This window comes from Heterocephalus glaber, unplaced genomic scaffold, assembly GCF_053883595.1.
Source record: "Heterocephalus glaber isolate CG9 unplaced genomic scaffold, H.glaber_assembly_v1.0 deba00001688, whole genome shotgun sequence".
NCBI classification, from domain to species: Eukaryota; Metazoa; Chordata; class Mammalia; order Rodentia; family Bathyergidae; genus Heterocephalus; species Heterocephalus glaber.
The window spans coordinates 9,351,766-9,370,120 of NW_028258413.1; the positions used below are offsets into that span (position 1 = coordinate 9,351,766).

At 39.7% G+C, this 18,355-nt stretch overlaps 1 long non-coding RNA gene and 2 pseudogenes across 1 annotated transcript in view; all 3 read right to left on the reverse strand.

Annotated features, from left to right (window-relative positions):
* The window catches only part of LOC147821909 (uncharacterized), a 72,864-nt gene that overhangs the window by 12,031 nt on the left and 42,478 nt on the right, over nucleotides 1–18,355 (reverse strand). The window lies entirely within an intron of this gene.
* LOC147821910 (nuclear receptor coactivator 6 pseudogene) lies at nucleotides 3,761–5,336 on the reverse strand (annotated as a pseudogene).
* Nucleotides 5,335–8,699, reverse strand: LOC101700271 (nuclear receptor coactivator 6 pseudogene; annotated as a pseudogene).

Here is an 18,355-nt window from a genome sequence, read left to right on the forward strand (position 1 = left end):
GTCATACCTTTGTAGGGAAGTCCAAAGTTACTTAACTGCCTTGGGCAGGCTTTGTATCTAAGCTCTTTATCATCTCTACAAAGGACTGGATGGCACCTGCTCATATCCATAAGGGTGAATCTTTGTCATCCAATCTACTGATCCTGATACCAACATCCTCCCAAAGACATCTAGAAATAATGCCTTACCAGCGATCAGGTCCCTTCCCAATCAAGCTGACACTTAAAATTAACCATCACAAGATTCATAGCATGGGTTGCAACATGTTGAATTTCAGAATTCTCTAAATTCTCCTGTAATTTCTTCTGGAAAAGTGATTATGTAGAACTGTGTACTCTTTCCTCAAGAAGTTGGCATTTTTGAAAAATATAATTATTGATTTCTAATTTATTTTCATGAAAATTCACACTCTGTAACATTCAGTTGTTGGGATTTATGAAAGCTTGGTTTATGATACATCACATTATTCATCCTTGTGAATGTGCTCTGTGCATTTGGAAAGAAGTACTTTATACATCTGTTATATGCAATGCTTTGCAAATATCAACTAGATCAAAACGGCTGACAGTGTTGTCTCCAGTTTTTCTTCAGATAACCATACTGATTTTTTATCTTCAATCAACCACTGCTCCACCAATCACCGAGAGAAGGGTATGAAAGTTTCCATCTATGATGAAGATCTGTTCACATTTCTTTCTAGATACTTAGTTTTTAGTTTAAATTTTAAAATTCGCTTCTGGGGCTCATACATACCTATGACCTTTTGGGGGGGGGTACCTGTGATTGAACTCAGGACCTTGTGCTTGCGAGGCAGGCGACGGCACCATTGAGCTAAATCCCTGGCTCTGTGTCCTTTTGATTCTTCTATTATTATGAAACGAACCACTCCATCTTTGGCAATCATCCCGTCTTCATGTCTACTTGGTCTGCCGTGGTCACTCTGTACTTCTGCCTGCTGCTCCAACCGTCCATGCTGTTCCCTCTGCCCCTCTCCAACTGGCCTTTACCTTTGTGTTCAAGTCATAGCTCTTCAAGACAAAAATAATTAGCTTGTTCTTACCAGGCTTAAAAACACCATTTTTCAATTTGAATTATTTAGCTTATTTTCCTTCCTTTAATTCAAAAAGTTCTGTGTATTCTCGTTGAATTTCTACATTGTCTTTAAAGCCACATATCTTAGTATTTTAAAAATTATTGCCATAGGGAGTACTATATGATTTCTAAGCTAATGCCTTTTATTAAGAGTTTCCACTGTACTTCAGAAAATACAAGAATTGTTTCAATGTATAGTTCCATTTACTGCTCTCATTTTGGGGCTGTTGTCATATATTGTGTACATATATAAGACACACATATTACCTCTCCATATCATGTGTAAGACACATATTATCTATATATATGTTGTAAACTCCGTGGTAGGATATCTTAGTTTTTCTGTAAATAGGCATGTAGGTTCTAAAGCAATTATGGAAAAAGCATTACTCACATTCCCTGTAATCTGTTGCTTTTCTTCACTTCTACAGATCCACACTTTTATTTAGGGTCATCTTTCTTCATTGTGAAATAATAACTTCAATTACTTGTATTTTTATGAGCTTGTTTTTGTACCTCAAACTTTATTCTTTTTAATTTTTTATCCTAATAATTTGATTTTAATCAGATTGATTAATTTTTGTTATATATGCAAATTTACTAAATTTTTATTTAAGATGATATAATTTAAGTTTTCAAATTTCCATCTGATTCATTTTTAAACTCTTCTCATTTATCTGCTATGTGACCACCTTCTCTTAAGTCCATCCTTGATCATTCAGTAATCGCGTTTTAAAGTTCCCCATTTCCTTATTGTAACCCATAAACGGCAGTTTTATTGATGACTTTTATCTTGACTGTGGGCCACATTCTTTTGGTTTTCTTTCATGTTTGGTCATTTTTATTATACTCTGGATATTATACGATGCATTATAAATACTTTGCATTCTGATATCTGTCTTAAAGAGTGATAATTTTCAGCCAAACGAGATGAGAGTGATCACTGTCATTGCTGTAGCAATTAGCGATCTAGCTGAGTGAACTATTGCACTACCAGCAAGTAGTTGAGTTGGAATTTAAAACCAGGAACTTTGTCTTCAAAGTTAGTCACAATTTTATTATTTTGCTGCCTTTCTGCTACTTCAGAGGGGTCCTCTGGAGGTGTCTGGAAATTCCCTGCCCGGCAAATATGGCAGTTCTGTGGGCCTTCCATATGTCACTCACTCAGCTTATACAACTATCTCACTGAATTTTCTTAGCAGCCCTGTGAGGCTTACACTGTAATTATACTTTAGTCAGTAAAATGGTGGCAGAAAATGGCAGCCACAAGAGGTTGTACAAGTCCAAGGTCAGACTTGGATGGGGGTAAGACCTGGGCGACAAATGTCCCTGCTGCCTCCTGCTCCACAAGACAACCCTGCTAGGCCTGACTGCTCACTTGATATCCTCACCAAGGTTAACTCAGGATGTAGAGATGATGGCAGAAGAAGTGATGGGAGCTCCTTTCCCTTCCCTGATGGCCCCCAGATCAGGTCAAAGTCCTACTGTTTAAAAACATGGTTGCTGTATGTTTTTTTTGAAATGATCCTGTTACTGGGTTGTGGGATGCCCAGTGGTACCTTCCAGGCCCTTGTTATCCTGTTCAAAGAACTGGACAAGACAAGTGAAGAACATCGAGGTGTTATGTTTATGAAAGGTAAAATTTGGAGGAAAGACGGGAGAAAAGAATGGGGAAGAAATGTTCTGAATAAAAAAGAGTGCCCTGGAGAAAAAGAAGTGCTCTGAAGAGAGAGTGTGGGAAAAGAAATTATGCCCTGCATGCAGAGTGGGCCACTGAGGGGGTAAGAAGACAGCAGCCGCTAGACCAATGGCCGCCATCTTTTATGCTACTTTCTGACATCAGATCCGGGCATCCAATGCAGGGCTTGGAAGCTTCTCTGTGCATGTTTCCTGGACATGATTGACAGGTCTCTGTGATTGGCAGTGACACCCGATTGCCCAGTTGGCTTGCCATGCACTAATCTCCTGCCTCGATCCCTTTCTTCCTTTTTCTTTTTGATAACACATTTACCATAAAGGAAAATACTTGAGATATTTTCATAGGCTGATGCATGTTTTCTATCCATCACAACATTGGTTTGGTCCCTCTGAAAACATGAGCAAAGTCTCTGGCTTCCAAGGACATGAGTTATTTAACACTTCACATGAGTCCATCCCATGTACTCCAGTGTCCCTGGGATGTGTTCATTTACACAGGCAGTATGTCAGGGGAAACATTCAGAAAACTATCACAATAGTAACAGCCAAGTAGAAATCTGAAACCACTGCAAATAACCCTCTGCTCTCAGGTTGCATTAAACTCTATGGAATAGTTACAGAATTTTCATGAAGCTTTTAGTTTGTCAGAGATTTTTCAACATGTCAAAATTACTTGTTTGCATCCTGCTCTGAATAAAATGACTGCATTAATGTAGCTATACCTTGCTTCAAGTCTCTTTATTTTTTTCTATGACAATGACATTTATTTAACACATTCAGTATTGCACATTGTGCAAACCCTTAGATTCTCTTTATTCACTGGTCCATTTCTCCAACAAATATATCCCAAACACTATATAATAAAATTATTTACAACATTTCCAAATGACAAGATTGCTTTTGCCCCCTCTGCTGCTGTTCACACGCAGTACTTTCACCGCACAATACCTCACTAGAAGATCTAAAAATGTTCACCCTGTACTCTAGGCTGTTTAGGAAATTTGAAAACTAGTAACATTTATAATGGCATTAGCTCCTCTCAATACATGGCAACATTTGAGAAAGCTTGAACTTCATCTCCCAACACCAAAAGGGCTTAACAACTCTGCTTTCCCCATTGCACTTTACCAAATAGGTTGCAGGGACTAGGAAAAGGGCCACGTTATTACAATGACTGTACAGAAATAGATTTTAAAAAGTCACAGCTCAAAATTGCTCTTTGCAAAATTCACACACATTTACAAGTATCAAATCATTGCCCGGCTTGTTTACTTGGATTTTCTTTGCTTGGATTGTACCACACTGGTTATGTCTTTAGTAGAGCTGGAGACTGAAGCAGGTCAAGAGGATCGTTTATGATGTCAATTTTCCACACTTTTAGAAGCCACAGTTGGCTCTTCAGTTCGGGAGTTTCTTCAGCTTGGGGTTTTAGACTTTTTAGCTATATCTTTCGTCTCACTTTGTCCAGAGACTATGGCAGCATTTACCTCTAGTTCTGATCTGGCAACAGAGCCCTGCAGTGCTGCGGCTGGAGTCTCCTTTGGGACTAAATTCTGAGAAGGGGCTATGCTGGGTAGAAGCTCTGGATGGGATCCCACCTTCTCCACTAGACCACCTGCAAGTGGCTTGAATGCTATGCCACCGTGATTGTTTTTTGTGGTCGGCACCGTGGAGATGAGCTCAGAAGGTACCAGAGTGGTTACTATTGAGTGAATACTAGTGGGAAGAAGACCACCAGGTAAACTGGGTCCTGCTGAGATGGAGCCCAGGCCCACAGGGCTAGAAGTCATTTTTAGCAGAGTAGGTGCTGGGGGTGTTGGAATTTTACTGCTCAGCTCTGTGGACAATTGCTCTGTTCTGATGAGGCTGGGAGCTGTGGTCTCTAGACCTCTGCCCTCAGTCTTTCCATCTGCACCATATTGGTCTTCTCTTTTCTCAAGAAAGCCTGTAACTTTCTTATATGCTTTAGTGAGCAAAATCTGGCCAATTTTGTCCACTTTTCCTTTGCCCTTACTAGATGATACTGGGCTTCACTGGTTGACAGAGGAGCCTGGACTGTTGGTCAAAAGGGGAGGAACCATTGTGGTTGACTGTGAAGAGGGCAGAGTACTCTGATCTGCTGAGATGTTTACCTGAGGACTAGCCTTATCTGGATTCAATTCTTTCACTTGTTGGACAGGGGGATGAGGAGTGACAACTGGAGATGTACAAGGAGGGGAAGGAAGTTGAACAGGAGTGGCTTGTGAGTTAAGGACTAAGGGTCAACCTGGCTGAATGTTTGCAGCAGGACTACTGGAGGGGACATTAGGTGGTATGGGGGCTGAAGAAAACTTTATGTTCTGAGGTATGCGCAAAGGGCCAACAACTGTGACAGAGGGAGGCATTAGGCCGGAGTTGTTTGTCAGTGGGGATGCAGGAATTGTGCTTGGCTGTGATCCTTTCATAACCTGAATTATCAAGGATGAATTGATAAAGACAGGTGTAATGAACTGAGGCTGGGCATTAGACTGAGCAGCTGACTGTCCCTCAGAAGTCATAACCTTGTTATGAAGATGATGGATCCTGCAGAGTGGGAATGACAGAGGTTTTCTTGAGGTCCTTCTCTGAAACTACCAGAGGTGTTACCTCCAGATCTGTAACCCCAAGTTTAATGGCCGCATTAGGAGCTCCAGAGTTTTCAAGAACTTGACTTAATGATGTTGGTGCTTCCCTCATGGCAGGAGACACCAAATTTTTGTTCTCTTTGACACTGGGAAGTTTGTTAGGATCCGAAGGTTGCCCATCACTTTTGGATTGATCTTCAGGGGCAATCATTATTTTTTTTTTTTGGTACCGAGGATCAAACTTGGGTCTTTACACTTGTGCAGCAGGTGGAGAAACCACTGAGCTAAATCCCTGGCCCCAGGGACAACCATTTTAACTTCTTAGGCAGGGACTGCTTTTAGCTCAGTATTTACCTCCTGCTCCTTCCTACCCTGGGAATTCTGGCAATCACTGTCCTGAGGCACATTCAAGCTCTCCTTGTTATCCTCAAAAATAGCCTCCACTGCAGCCACAGGCACAGCAGTATTCTGAGGATTCAGCCCACTGCTGTTAGGATTAGCCAGAGGAGTGGGGCTGACCAATACATTTCTTGGCAACTCTACATTCTGCAACAGGACTGCATTTGTTTGAGAGGTCAGAGTAAGTTTAGGGGCTTTTGAATTTTGCCTTCCAGGACTTGGGGTGGTTTTCCTACTAGATGAAGGACTAGATCTGTGACTGTTGTTTGGACTTGCCCTTTTTGTTGCTCTGGTGTTAGATTGCTTTCCAGAATTCACCACTTTAGAATCTAATTTGTGAGTTTGTGGGACAGCAAGATTGGAAGGATTATTCATGGAAAGATTTGAAGATGCTTGCCCAATAGTCTTCAGAGTTGTTGAATTTAAGCCCTGTTGATCAAAGCCCCTTAAATTTGGCCTAGGAGGTAAAGGAATATTAATCTGTGGAGGGAAGAGTCCTGCTACGGAGGCATTGAGTCTTTCTGGTGACAGACTGATTTCTGAAGGTTCTGTGCTAGGAGGGCGGTTGTTAGGTGTCTGAAGATAATAAAGTCTGAGGCTGGCTCTGTTTGGTGTTTTAGACCTAGATGTCTAGGTTGGAGCAGCTACATTTGGAAAATGTTGGCCATGGGAGCTAGGCAGGGAATTTACAGGGGGTTGCTGGGAAGTTGCACCTTGAGTTGCTGAAAGGGGTGATGGGCCAGGTTTGGGCCCTGTCATCATAACTGATTCTGAGAAACTACTAAATGTGAAGGCATATTATTTGGGCCTCCCAAGACAGATGGTACTTCGCTGCTACTTGCTTCAGGAAGTGACAACATCTCTCCTAGTGGTGAGCTAGAAGGATTCTGTGGGTTCTCCTGGTATATCATCTTTCCTGAATTACTTCCCAAAGTAGTATTCATAGGCATTGGCATTCTTTTTTTTTTTTTTTTTTTTTTTTTTTTGGTATGGGAGATCGAATTTGGGACCTTGCATTTGCGAGGTAGGAGCCAGAACCACTGAGCTAAATCCCCGGCCTAGCATTGGCATTCTTTGTTTATCAGGTGATGGTGGTATGGAGGCAGGTCCTTGCAAACTGACCATGACAGGTGCACTGCCACTCTGCTGCATGGGCATTCTCTGAGAGTCCAGGTTCAGAGGGCTCCTTGGGGTGTGGACATTTTGGGAGACTGGAAGCCTAACAGATTTGGGATCTTGCTGCATCATGAGCATCATCATTATTTGTTGTTGGTGCTACTGAGCCTGGGGCTGACTGGGTGGGGGTGGTGGCTGCTTCTGTGGTGGCTGTGGTGGGGTGCCACATGTTGCATGAGTTGAGGAGACATCTGCTGCAGTGGTCTCTGTTCTACTGGTTGAGTAGGATAACTGGGTGGCCGGTTTGAAAATTCTGGCAGTTTAGGGCCTGTATTGTCCAAGTTAATTCCTTATTCACTAGGCAAAGGTTGCTGATCAGCCTCCTCCAGACCACCTGGGTGAATATCTGGGGTGTTTAGATCTTGCTGACTATTTTTCTTCTTCCAAGGGAGTTTCTTCTTCTTCAGTTTATTTGTGTTGGTATTATTTTGCTTATTGTTTACCCCAAAATGGGCTGCAGAGATATCACTCTGTAGTAGGTTGACCAACAATGGGCTTGTCAGTGTGACATCCTTATTGACTGGGAAACCTGGATTCTGACCACAGGACATTTGATTTCCATTGGGTGCTCCACTGAAAGGTCCATTGAAAGGCATCCCATGGCCTGAGAAGTGGTTTCCTGAGGCACTGTTTCCCTGCATGGCCTGGACATGACAGGGGACCATGTTGGCTTGTTGCGTGCTAACATCAGGCATCATCTGAGACAAGCTGACATCGTTATTTGCTGTAGTAGCAGGATCACCATGCTGCTGGGCCATGTGGGGGCTAGGCCCTGGTGGCCACAGGACTTGCCCGTGAATCTCCATAGCCTGAGATGGACTGTTTACGGGCCTTTGCTGGGGCAGCATGTGTCCTGACATCTGTCCTATAAACTGCACCATGTTTCCATGCATGTTAGGAGTTGGTCCCCTCATTATCTGCGTTGGTCCCGGCATGACATTGGATTGGTTCTGGGTGTTAAACTGCTGCTTAATGCCCTGCATCTGATTGGTCATGATCTGCTCTATCACTGGGTTCTGCTGGAGCAAAACCTGCCCCTGTGTCCCCATCATCTGGTTAAGTGGTGCCATTATTTGTTGGCCCTGCTGGGAAAGCAACTGCTTAGGTGGGGTCATTCTTTGGGGTGAAGCCTCAAGATTTTGGTTCTGAGCATTCACCATCATCTGGCCCTGTGGCATAAGCTGGGCCCTTGAAAGGCTCATAGGGTTCTGAGTGTTCAAAATTCCTTGTTGGTGAACCATCTGGCCCTGGGAGGGCACAATATTCTGGTGCATGCCCATCAGCTGGGATGGTGGGCCTTGCTGGGGCTGGCCTTGCATGTTGCCCAGGTTCACCTGAGGAACCGCAGAACTACCAGCTGGCTGGTTGGTCATGTTCTTCTGGGATTATAGGCCTACATGTAATGATTAATCTTGATTGTCAACTTGATGGGATCTAAATATACCTAGAGGAACATCTGGATTTTGATGGAGCTACACCATCAATGGGTTAACTCTCTGACAAGTCCACACATGAATCTATTCAGAGGTGGGATCTACTGGAGGATGTAGTTTCCTCTTGTGTGCCTGTGAGATAAATTCCTCTCCCCTCTCTGCTTCCAGCTGCTGTGAAGTGAGACATTTCCCTGCCAGGCCTTTTCATCATTCTATTTATGCCCCACCACAAGCCTAAATGCAATGGAGCCAGCCGATCCTGAACTGAAAACTCTGAAGCCATGAGCCAAAATAAATCTTTCCCCCTTTAAGTTGTGTATATCAGATATTCTCTCCCACAGTGATGAAAAGCTGACTAAGACAATAGATTTATATTCACTGTTACCTTTGCTTCCCATTGCTGGGGATAAATACTTGACATACACAACTTTGTGCTCAGGTTTCAAGGGACTCAGTCCATGGTCAGCTGGGTCCAAGGCGGAAACATCATGGCAGAAGAGCCTGGTGCAGCAAAAGTGCGTAGTTCATCATGCCCAGAAATCATAGCAGAGGACACTGACAGAGAGGAAGGGCCAGAGACTGGGTACAGTACCCAAGGCCACATCTCCATAACCCACCCAGACACACCCAGAAGAACACCCCTCAAATCTGCTAAGTGACTCCCAAATCGATCAAGTGGACAATTAATCTTAACAGTCACAACTGCATTAGATAGGTATTTTGTCATATGCCATGTACTCTCTGAGTTTATCATGATCCTCAACCTTAGGTGGAGGCTTAGTAAATACTTTGTTGGTGTTGTTATTGTTGTTTTTTGGTACTGGGGATAGAACTCAGGTCCTTGCACTTGCACAGCAGGCGGCGAAACCACTGAGCTAAATACCCGGCCCTAGTAAATACTTTTGAGGTGAAATTAGTATGTTGAAAGAATTAGTATATTGATAGAATTCAGGCTTCATTTGGATTTTATTTCATTGGAATGGTGTGACCTCAGGGATGAGAATTTCAATCCTATTCGTTTCTACAGCTTTCCCTTCTTGCCTCCCTCAAATTTTTGTTATGCTTTTTCTGCTATTTTTTGTTGGTAGTGTTCAGTACTTTCTGAAGGTTTTTGAAGTTGAAGTTGAAGTTTTTGAAGTATAGCATAAAATATATTAAAAAATGAATCACCAGTAAATCCCATTATAAAAAGCAATTGAATTATTTTCTAGGAATAAGATGTTGATGCCCAAACACCCAGTATGGGAAGACAGAACAGAGCATTGGGAATGTGTCACCACGTGGGAGACCAGGAGACCAGGGGCAGCCCAAAGACAGTGTAGGGGTTGAAGAGCATGGGAGCAGAAGAGGGGAGAAAACAACAAAATTTACTAAGATAATGAACTCAAAGAACAACTTATTTATCATAAAGTTTGTATATGTTCTGATCATATAGTAGTTTTCTTAGTAGCAGAGGGTACATATCTTTAATAAAACTATCCAAATCCCAGTTTTTAGTTTGCAGTCTATGTATCACTTAAGTGAGGTTTGACAGTACCAGTGACTGACCTCCCCTGAAAGGTGAAACAAATATACAACCACTCAGTACTGTTGGGATCAAAGACAAGACTTAGTCATGAGTTATGGTAACTTCCAGAATATCCTGAAGATTAATAACTGAAATAGTCACACATCTTAATGTATACATTAATCAAAATCATAGCTGCAGTTATGACATAAAGACATTTGACTTTGATGAAACTGTTATCATAGTTTGCCTGAGGAGCAATCACAGTAATAAAATTTAAACATTCATCAGAAGAGGCACCTGAAAGACAATGTGATAATTTGGCACAACTGAAGAACACACTGCCCCCAATTAATAATTAACAAAACCCAGACACATCTGTCTTATCTATAAGTATAAAGGGGATTAATTTACTTATAAAACTATTTTAATTTTGACGCCAAAGCAAAATTGGATTCTGTGCTTCACACAATGACAACCAAGGATTCATAAAGGGTAAGAAAGAAATAGTGGAGAAAAGTGTACCTATTAAATGACAACAAAAAGCAGTGGTCACACCTGAATGTCAAAGTAGGATTCAAGTCACAAATCCCTAAAAGATCTAATGATATTGACCAACTGATAGTGTAGCAAAAGCTTTCACAGGTCAGGAGTGTTGGGGTATCAGAGAAACACAAATAGAAAAGACTCACATGATTTGAGACATTAACTTGTTTCTGGAAGTGGGTGGAATTCAGGTGGGCATGGCTGTGGATGTTTCTAAATGTGCACATTCCAGGGACATGGTTCTGAACATCAGCTTCCAATGACACACTTCAAACTTCTGTCACAATAGTGCCATAACTAAGATTTGCGTAAAACACACATTTTACTGCTACTCTTCCTTTCATAAATTTTTATTTAAGCAATGGATATAGACACATATCATGTTTAGTGATCAACCATGTTGCTTGTTTCAAAATTCCCTGGCCACTGGTCCCCAAGCTTCTCTGGTTTTGTTCATGGACAAATAACAAAGTGTGTAACTGATCTTTCAGAATAAACCCAGCACAATCATAAAATAAGTTAATACACAGAATAAGAACATAAATAAAACCTCATCAATTAAAGAAATTCAAAGACAAGAGTTTTGTAAAAAAAACCACAAAACCTAAAAATATCATATGAATCATGTGAATTTGGATGAAAGGAATACTTTTCTAGGAAAGATAATTTGCAAACTGACCCTAAATTGCAAGAAATAGCAAGCACATGTATTTTCACAAAAAAATATAGTTCATAATGAGATTTTTCCCTAAAAAAATCTTCATTTCAGTAAGAACTGAATTCTACCAACTTCTCTACAGATGTGAATCTTCCTTGAATGCAGTACTACAGGAAATCTTTCTAACATGTTTTAAAAGAAGTGAATGTAATTTAACAGCAAAGCTGGGAAAATCCATCATAATAACTGCAGTTTTCTGTGTAGACAAACTTTTCTTACTCATATCAATAAAAAATTCAAAACAAAGTAGGAAATGGAATTCAGTAGTACACAAAAGAATCATATTTGAGCATCTCAAATAAGGGTAGTTCATTCTAGATAAATAAATAATGTTTGAATATTAAAAAATCTATTAATGCAGTATATGATGTTAATGTAACATACTCATAGATACTGAAGACATTTGATGAAATTTAATTCATATTTGTAAAGTAGAAACTATCAGTAAATAGAAATTGGAGAAGTTATTTCATCATGTAGTGTGTGTATTTTATTGTCCCCAAGCCAGCACATTCCTAATAGAGGATTTCCTGGAAAAGTTAGGAAAACTCCAGGACACTAGCTTTCCTTACCATTATTAACATTGTGCAGCAGTTATAGGACAATGCAACTAGACAAGAAATAAATTAGAATTATAAAAGTTAGAAAGGTAAAATTGTAACTATTTTAAGAAAGTTAAGTTGTAACTTGAAATGCAAAGCAATTAAAAAGCTACTAAAATGAGAATTCAGTAAGGTAGGGAATTTAAAAAATAATATCCATGAAAAAATCACCTTCATATATACATAGAAGATAAGATGAATGAGATAACCATATGCTGAATATCAGCAAAAAAAAATCATTAGTTAACTATACAAGAAATATGCAAATCTGTAGGATAAAATATGTAAAATATTCTTGAAATACATATGCATTATATTAAACAAAGACAAACACATATGTTCCTGGTTAAGATTCAAAATTCTAACAGTGTTAGTCTTTCTTAAGCTAATTTATACATGTTGAGGGCCAGAGGTTTAGCTCAGTGGTTCCGCCGCCTGCCCCACAAGCGCAAGGAACCGAGTTTGATCCCTAGCACCAAAAAAAAAAAAAAAAAAAAAATTGGTTCCAGTTTATATATGTTGAGAGAGCACAATAAAAATACTAACTTCTCGGAAAGACAATTTTAAATTTCAAATACAGAAACAAAGAAAAAAGAAAGAAAGCCTTGAAGAGAAAGAACTTAACGGAAGACTGACCCTACAGGACATTAAAACACGATAGTATACTGTTATGCTTCAGTAAGAAAAACAGAAACACATCAATGGGAAATAATAGGAAATCCAGAAATAGACGCAGGTGCATAAAGCATTTTTGGTATGGCAAAGGCTATGCTTTGAAGTGGTAGGCCAAGCCACATTTTAATAAATGGAATGAGGACAAGAAATGATGCATATTTATGTAAATACCTCACACAGGGAATGAAGATAATCCTAAATGTATAAAGATTTCAGTGAAAAAAAGAAGAAAATAAAGAAAAAATAAATAATAAAAATGAAGAAGAAAATGATATTTTAACCTCAGGGCAAATGAATTATGATTTAAAATTCAGAATCCATAAAAGATTGGCAAACATTACTACATGAAAGTAGAAATACCATGTGTGGCCAATATATATATATATATATATATATATATATATACACACAAAGATATATATATATATATATACAAAGATAAACACAAATGACAAATTTAAAATTTGCAACTCATTTCATAGAAAAATATTTAATATTCCTCTTATATAATGAGCCCTCATATGCTGACTTACGAAAAAAATTTGCTATTTCCAAAGAAAACTGAGGTAAGAAAATGAATGTGCTACTCACCAAAAAGAAATGAAGATGAAGGATATGCTCAAGATTATAAAAAATAACAAACAAAAATTAAAACTTCTTGCTGAGTCGCACAGAACATGCCGAATCAGCCTGCTGCACACAGGAAGGTCTGTGCATGCCCTACTGAGGTCCTGAGTCTCGTGGAAGACACTGAATCACCCCGCTGCAGACAGCCAGCCACCTGGTTCCACACTACAAAGACACAGAGGACACCAGACCACCAGACCAAGGTACTGAGTCCCGCTGTTCCTGGCCCAGAGGTAGGGGCTTCTGAGCCATCGTCCCACTGCTCCTGGTCCAGAGGAAGGGGCTTCCCGGTCACTATCCCTCCCACTGCTCCCAGCCCAGAGGAAAGGGCTTTTGGGCCACCTTCTGTCCAGCTGCTCCTGGCCCAGAGGAAGGGACTTCCAGGCCACCATCCCTCCCACTGCTCCAGGCCCAGAGGGAGGGGCTTCTGAGCCACCATCCCTACTCCTGCTCAGGGCCCCTGTCCCACCTCACCCAGCTCAGAGGAGGTAATGCGTGCAGGTGCTAACAGTCCCCTGCCCCAGTGGAAATGAGAAAACATGTAAATAAGTCTCAAAACAAGACTTCCAGATTACCTACAGCAACCCCAAAGGGAAATGAGATGAAACACTCTGATACTCAACCACCTGGACCCACTGAGCTGGCAACAAAAGGGGATCTGGAAAAAATGAAATCAGAAATAATTTCTCAGATAACAGGAGAAATTGTGCTCCTAGTGCAAGACATGATTAATAAATCTAGAGAGGAGCTCAGGAACATGATGGAATCCCAACATAGGAAACAAATAGAATCCATAAAACAGATGCAAATAGATTTCCAGGACATGAAAAACTCCATTGAAAGTCTACACAGCAGAATGAGCCAATGTGAGGACAGAATTTCAGATATAGAAGATAAGATTGCAATTAGTGACCAGGAAAAGAAAAATTGCTTCAAAATTATAAGGGAACATGAGAAATCAATCCAGCAGCTGCTAGATGATGCAAAGAAGAATAACATAAGACTGACTGGGCTCAATGAAGAAACAGGAGAGAGTGGAGATGACATAAAAAATCTCTTCACAGAAATAATGGCAGAAAACTTCCCAAGCAGGGGAAAAGAGCTTGGCATACAGATAAGTGAGGCATATAGGACTCCAAATAGCCTTGATCAAAAAAAATCTACACATAGGCATATAATTGTTAAGATTCCAGAAGCTTAACAGAAGAACAAAGTTCTACAAGCAGTTAGAGAAAAGAAACAAATCACATACAGAGGAAAGTCCATCAGAATCACAGCAGACTTCTCAACACAAACCATCAAGGCAAGAAGAGCTTGGAGTGACATATTCCAAGCCCTAAAGGAAAACAGCCTCCAACCCAGATTAATGTACCCTGCAAAACTATCTTTCAAAATTGATGGAGAAATAAGATACTTTCATGACAAAGAGCACCTTAAGAACTTCATGACTACCAAACCAGCACTCCAAAGAATTTCACACAATATCCTAGGAACAGACATTGAGGATCACAACCCCAGGAAGCCCAGCAGAATGAACCCATCTGGCATGACAAGAAATTAAATGTAAAGGGGGAGAACCCAACAAAAAGAAAAAGTCATGGCAATGATAAGTCAATATGTTTCAGTTATAACCATCAATGTTAATGGTCTCAATTCACCAATCAACAGAAATAGACTGGCAGAATGGGTCAAGAAGCAAAATCCAACAATATGCTGCATACAAGAAACACACTTAATTCAAAAGGAAACTCATAGACTGAAAATTAAAGGGTGGAAAACAATACTCCATGTGACAGGAACCCGAAAAAACCAGGAGTAGCTATCCTCTTTGCAGATCAAGTAGATTTCAAACCAACACTGATTAAGAGAGATGAAGAAGGACACTACATCCTTGTGAAGGGAACAATCCAAGAGGAAGAGGTGACAATCATAAATATATATGCACCAAATATGAATGCTCCCAATTATACAAAACAAATATTAATGGATATAAAAAACCAAATAAGTACTAATACAATTGAATTGGGGGACCTCAATACCCCACTATCACAAATAGACAGATCATCTAGAAAAAAAATTAACAATGAAATTCCAGAACTGAACCAAGCTATTGGATAAATGGGCTTAATAGATATTTACAGACTGTTCCACCCCACAAAATCAGAATACACATCCTTTTTGCCTGCACATGGGTGATTCTCCAAAATAGACCACATGCTAGCTCATAGGACATGTCTGAGTAAATGTAAAAGAATTGAAATTTTCCCCTGTATATTATCAGACCACAGTGCAATAAAATTGGAGATCAATAACATAAGAAACCCCAAAACTCACACAAACACATGGAAACTGAATAACACCCTCCTGAACAACCAATGGGTCACAGAGGAAATTAAAGAAGAAGTTAGACAGTTTCTACAAGTAAATGATAATGCCAGGACAACATAAAGGAACCTATGGGACACAATGAAAGCAGTTCTACATGGGAAATTCATAGTAATGAATGCCCATGTTAGGAAAACAGAGAGAACTCAAATAAATAATCTAATGCAGGACCTCAAGCTCCTAGAAAAAGAAGAGCATAGCAAACCCAAAGCTTGTACAAGAGAGGAAATTATAAAGATCCAAGCAGAAATCAATGCAATGGAGACTAAGAGAATGATACAAAAAAATCAATGAATCAAAGAATAGGATTTTTTAAAAGAATAAATAAAATTGATAAACCTTTAGCCAATCTTATCAAAAAAAGGAAAGAAAAGGCTCAAATCCATGCAATTAAGAATGAAAAAGGTGAAGTCATGACAGACCCAGCAGAAATCCAGAGGATCATCAATACCTACTGTACTCTAGTAAAATGGAAAACACAGAAGAAATGGACAGATTCCTAGATACATACAAATTGCCAAAATTAAATGAAGAAGATATAGAAATTCTAAACACCCCAATTACAATGAGTGAAATTGAAAATGGAATAAAAAATTTACCAACAAGGAAAAGTCCATGTCATGATGACTTCACTGCTAATTTCTACAAGACATTTAAAGAAGAACTATTGCCATTGCTCTTTAAACTCATCAAGGAATTTGAAAGGGAAGCAAGGCTTCCAAATTCATTCCTGGAAGCAAGTGTTACTTTGATTCCAAACCAGGGAAAGACCCAACCAAAAAAGAGAACTTCAGGCCAATCTCCCTAATGAACATAGATGCAAAAATCCTCAACAAGATACTGGCAAACAGAATACAGAGGGTCATCAAGAAGATCATACAACCTGACCAAGTCAGATTTATCCCAGTGATGCAAGGATAGTTCAACATCCATAAATCAATAAATGTAATACACTATATTAATAGAGTCAAGGACAAAAACCATATTATCATCTCAAGAGATGCAGAGAAAGCATTTGACAAAGTCCAACACCCATTCATGATAAAAACCCTACAGAAAATTGGAATAGAAGGTCTTTATCTCAACCTGATTAAGGCTATCTATGAAAAACCAACAGCCAACATCATACTAAATCGTCAAAAACTGAAAACTTTCATGCTTAAATCAGGAACAAGAAAGATGCCCACTATCACCACAACTGTTCAAAATAGTTCTGGAAACATTAGCCACATCAACTAGAAAGGAGAAAGACATAAAAGGAATAAAGATATGAAAGGAAGAAGTTAAATTGTTATTATTTGCTGACGATATGATACTTTACAAAGGAGACCCAAAAAACTCTGCCAAAAGCCTTCTAGACTTAATTGACAAATTCACTAGAGTAGCTGGCTACAAGATTAACACTCAAAAACAGTAGCATTCTTATACACATATACCAGGCTCACTGAGAGAGAAATTAGGGAAACAATTCCTTTTACAATAGCATCCAAAAAAATGAATGTCTAGGAATCACTCTAACAAAGGAAGCAAAAGACCTCTACAATGAAAAGTACAGCACTCTGAAAAAAAATTGAACAGGATATAAGAAAATGGAAAGATAACCCTTGCTCCTGGGTAGAAAGAACCAATATAGTGAAAATGGCCATTCTTCCAAAACTACTATATAGATTCAATGCAATGCCGATTGAAACCCCAACAATATACTTCACAGAACTAGAGAAAACAATCTAAAAATTCATTTGGAACCAGAAGAGACCTAGAATATCAAAAGCAATTCTGAGCAACAGAGACATGGCAGGGGGTATCACAATCCCCAACTTGAAACTACACTACAAAGCTACTGTGATAAAAACAGCATGCTGCTGGCTAAGAATAGACCTGAGGATCAATGGCATAGATTAAAAGTGGAGAAACAACTCCAGACATACTCAGCCACCACATCTTTGACAAAGAAGCCAATCACCCTCATTGGAGAAAAGATAACCTGTTCAATAAATGGTGTTGGAAAAACTGGATTTCAACCTGCCAAAGATTAAAACTAGACCCATACCTCTCACCATGCACTAAACTAAGATCGAAGTGGATTAAAAATCTAAATATTAAAATAGAAACACTAAACTTGCTGGAAGATAAGTTAGGTAGAACTCTTAAAGATATTGGCATAGGAAAAGACTTTATGAACAAAACCTCAGTAGCATGGGAGCTAATAGAGTGAACAACTGGGATCTCATCCTATTAAAAAGCTTCTGCACTTCAAGAGAAACCACCAACAGAGCTAAGAGACACCTACAATATTGGAAAAATTTTCAGCAGATGTATCTCATACAAAGGACTAGTACCTAGAATATATAAAGAACTGAAAAAAATCAGACCCCTCAAGTTCAAAGACTCAATTCAAAAATAGCCATCTGCAATGAACAGATATTTCTCAGACAAAGAAGTAAAAGCACCAAATAAATATATGAAAAAACATTCAACGCCACTGGTCATTTAGAGATGCAGATGAAAAAAAACACTGAGATTCCACCTCACCCCAGAAAGAATGGCTGCTATAAAGAAATCAACAAGGCCATAGCACCACTCCCAGAGCAGAGGAGGAGAAACACTTCTAGTACCCAGGAGGAGGCTCTCCAGCTGCCATAGCATGATTCCCAGCACAGAGGGGGTGAACCAATCCCAGAACCCAGGAGGAGGCTCCCAGTTTGCCATAGCACTGCTTCCAGCACAGAGCTGAGCTTTGTAGGCGCCAGCAGCACCGCCCCCCCCAGCACTCCTTCGAAATTAGAAGACACCTAAACAAGCCTCAAAACCACACTTCAAGATCACCTATAGCAACTCCAAAGGGAAATGAGATGGAACACTCTGATACTCAACCACCTGGAATCCCTGAACTG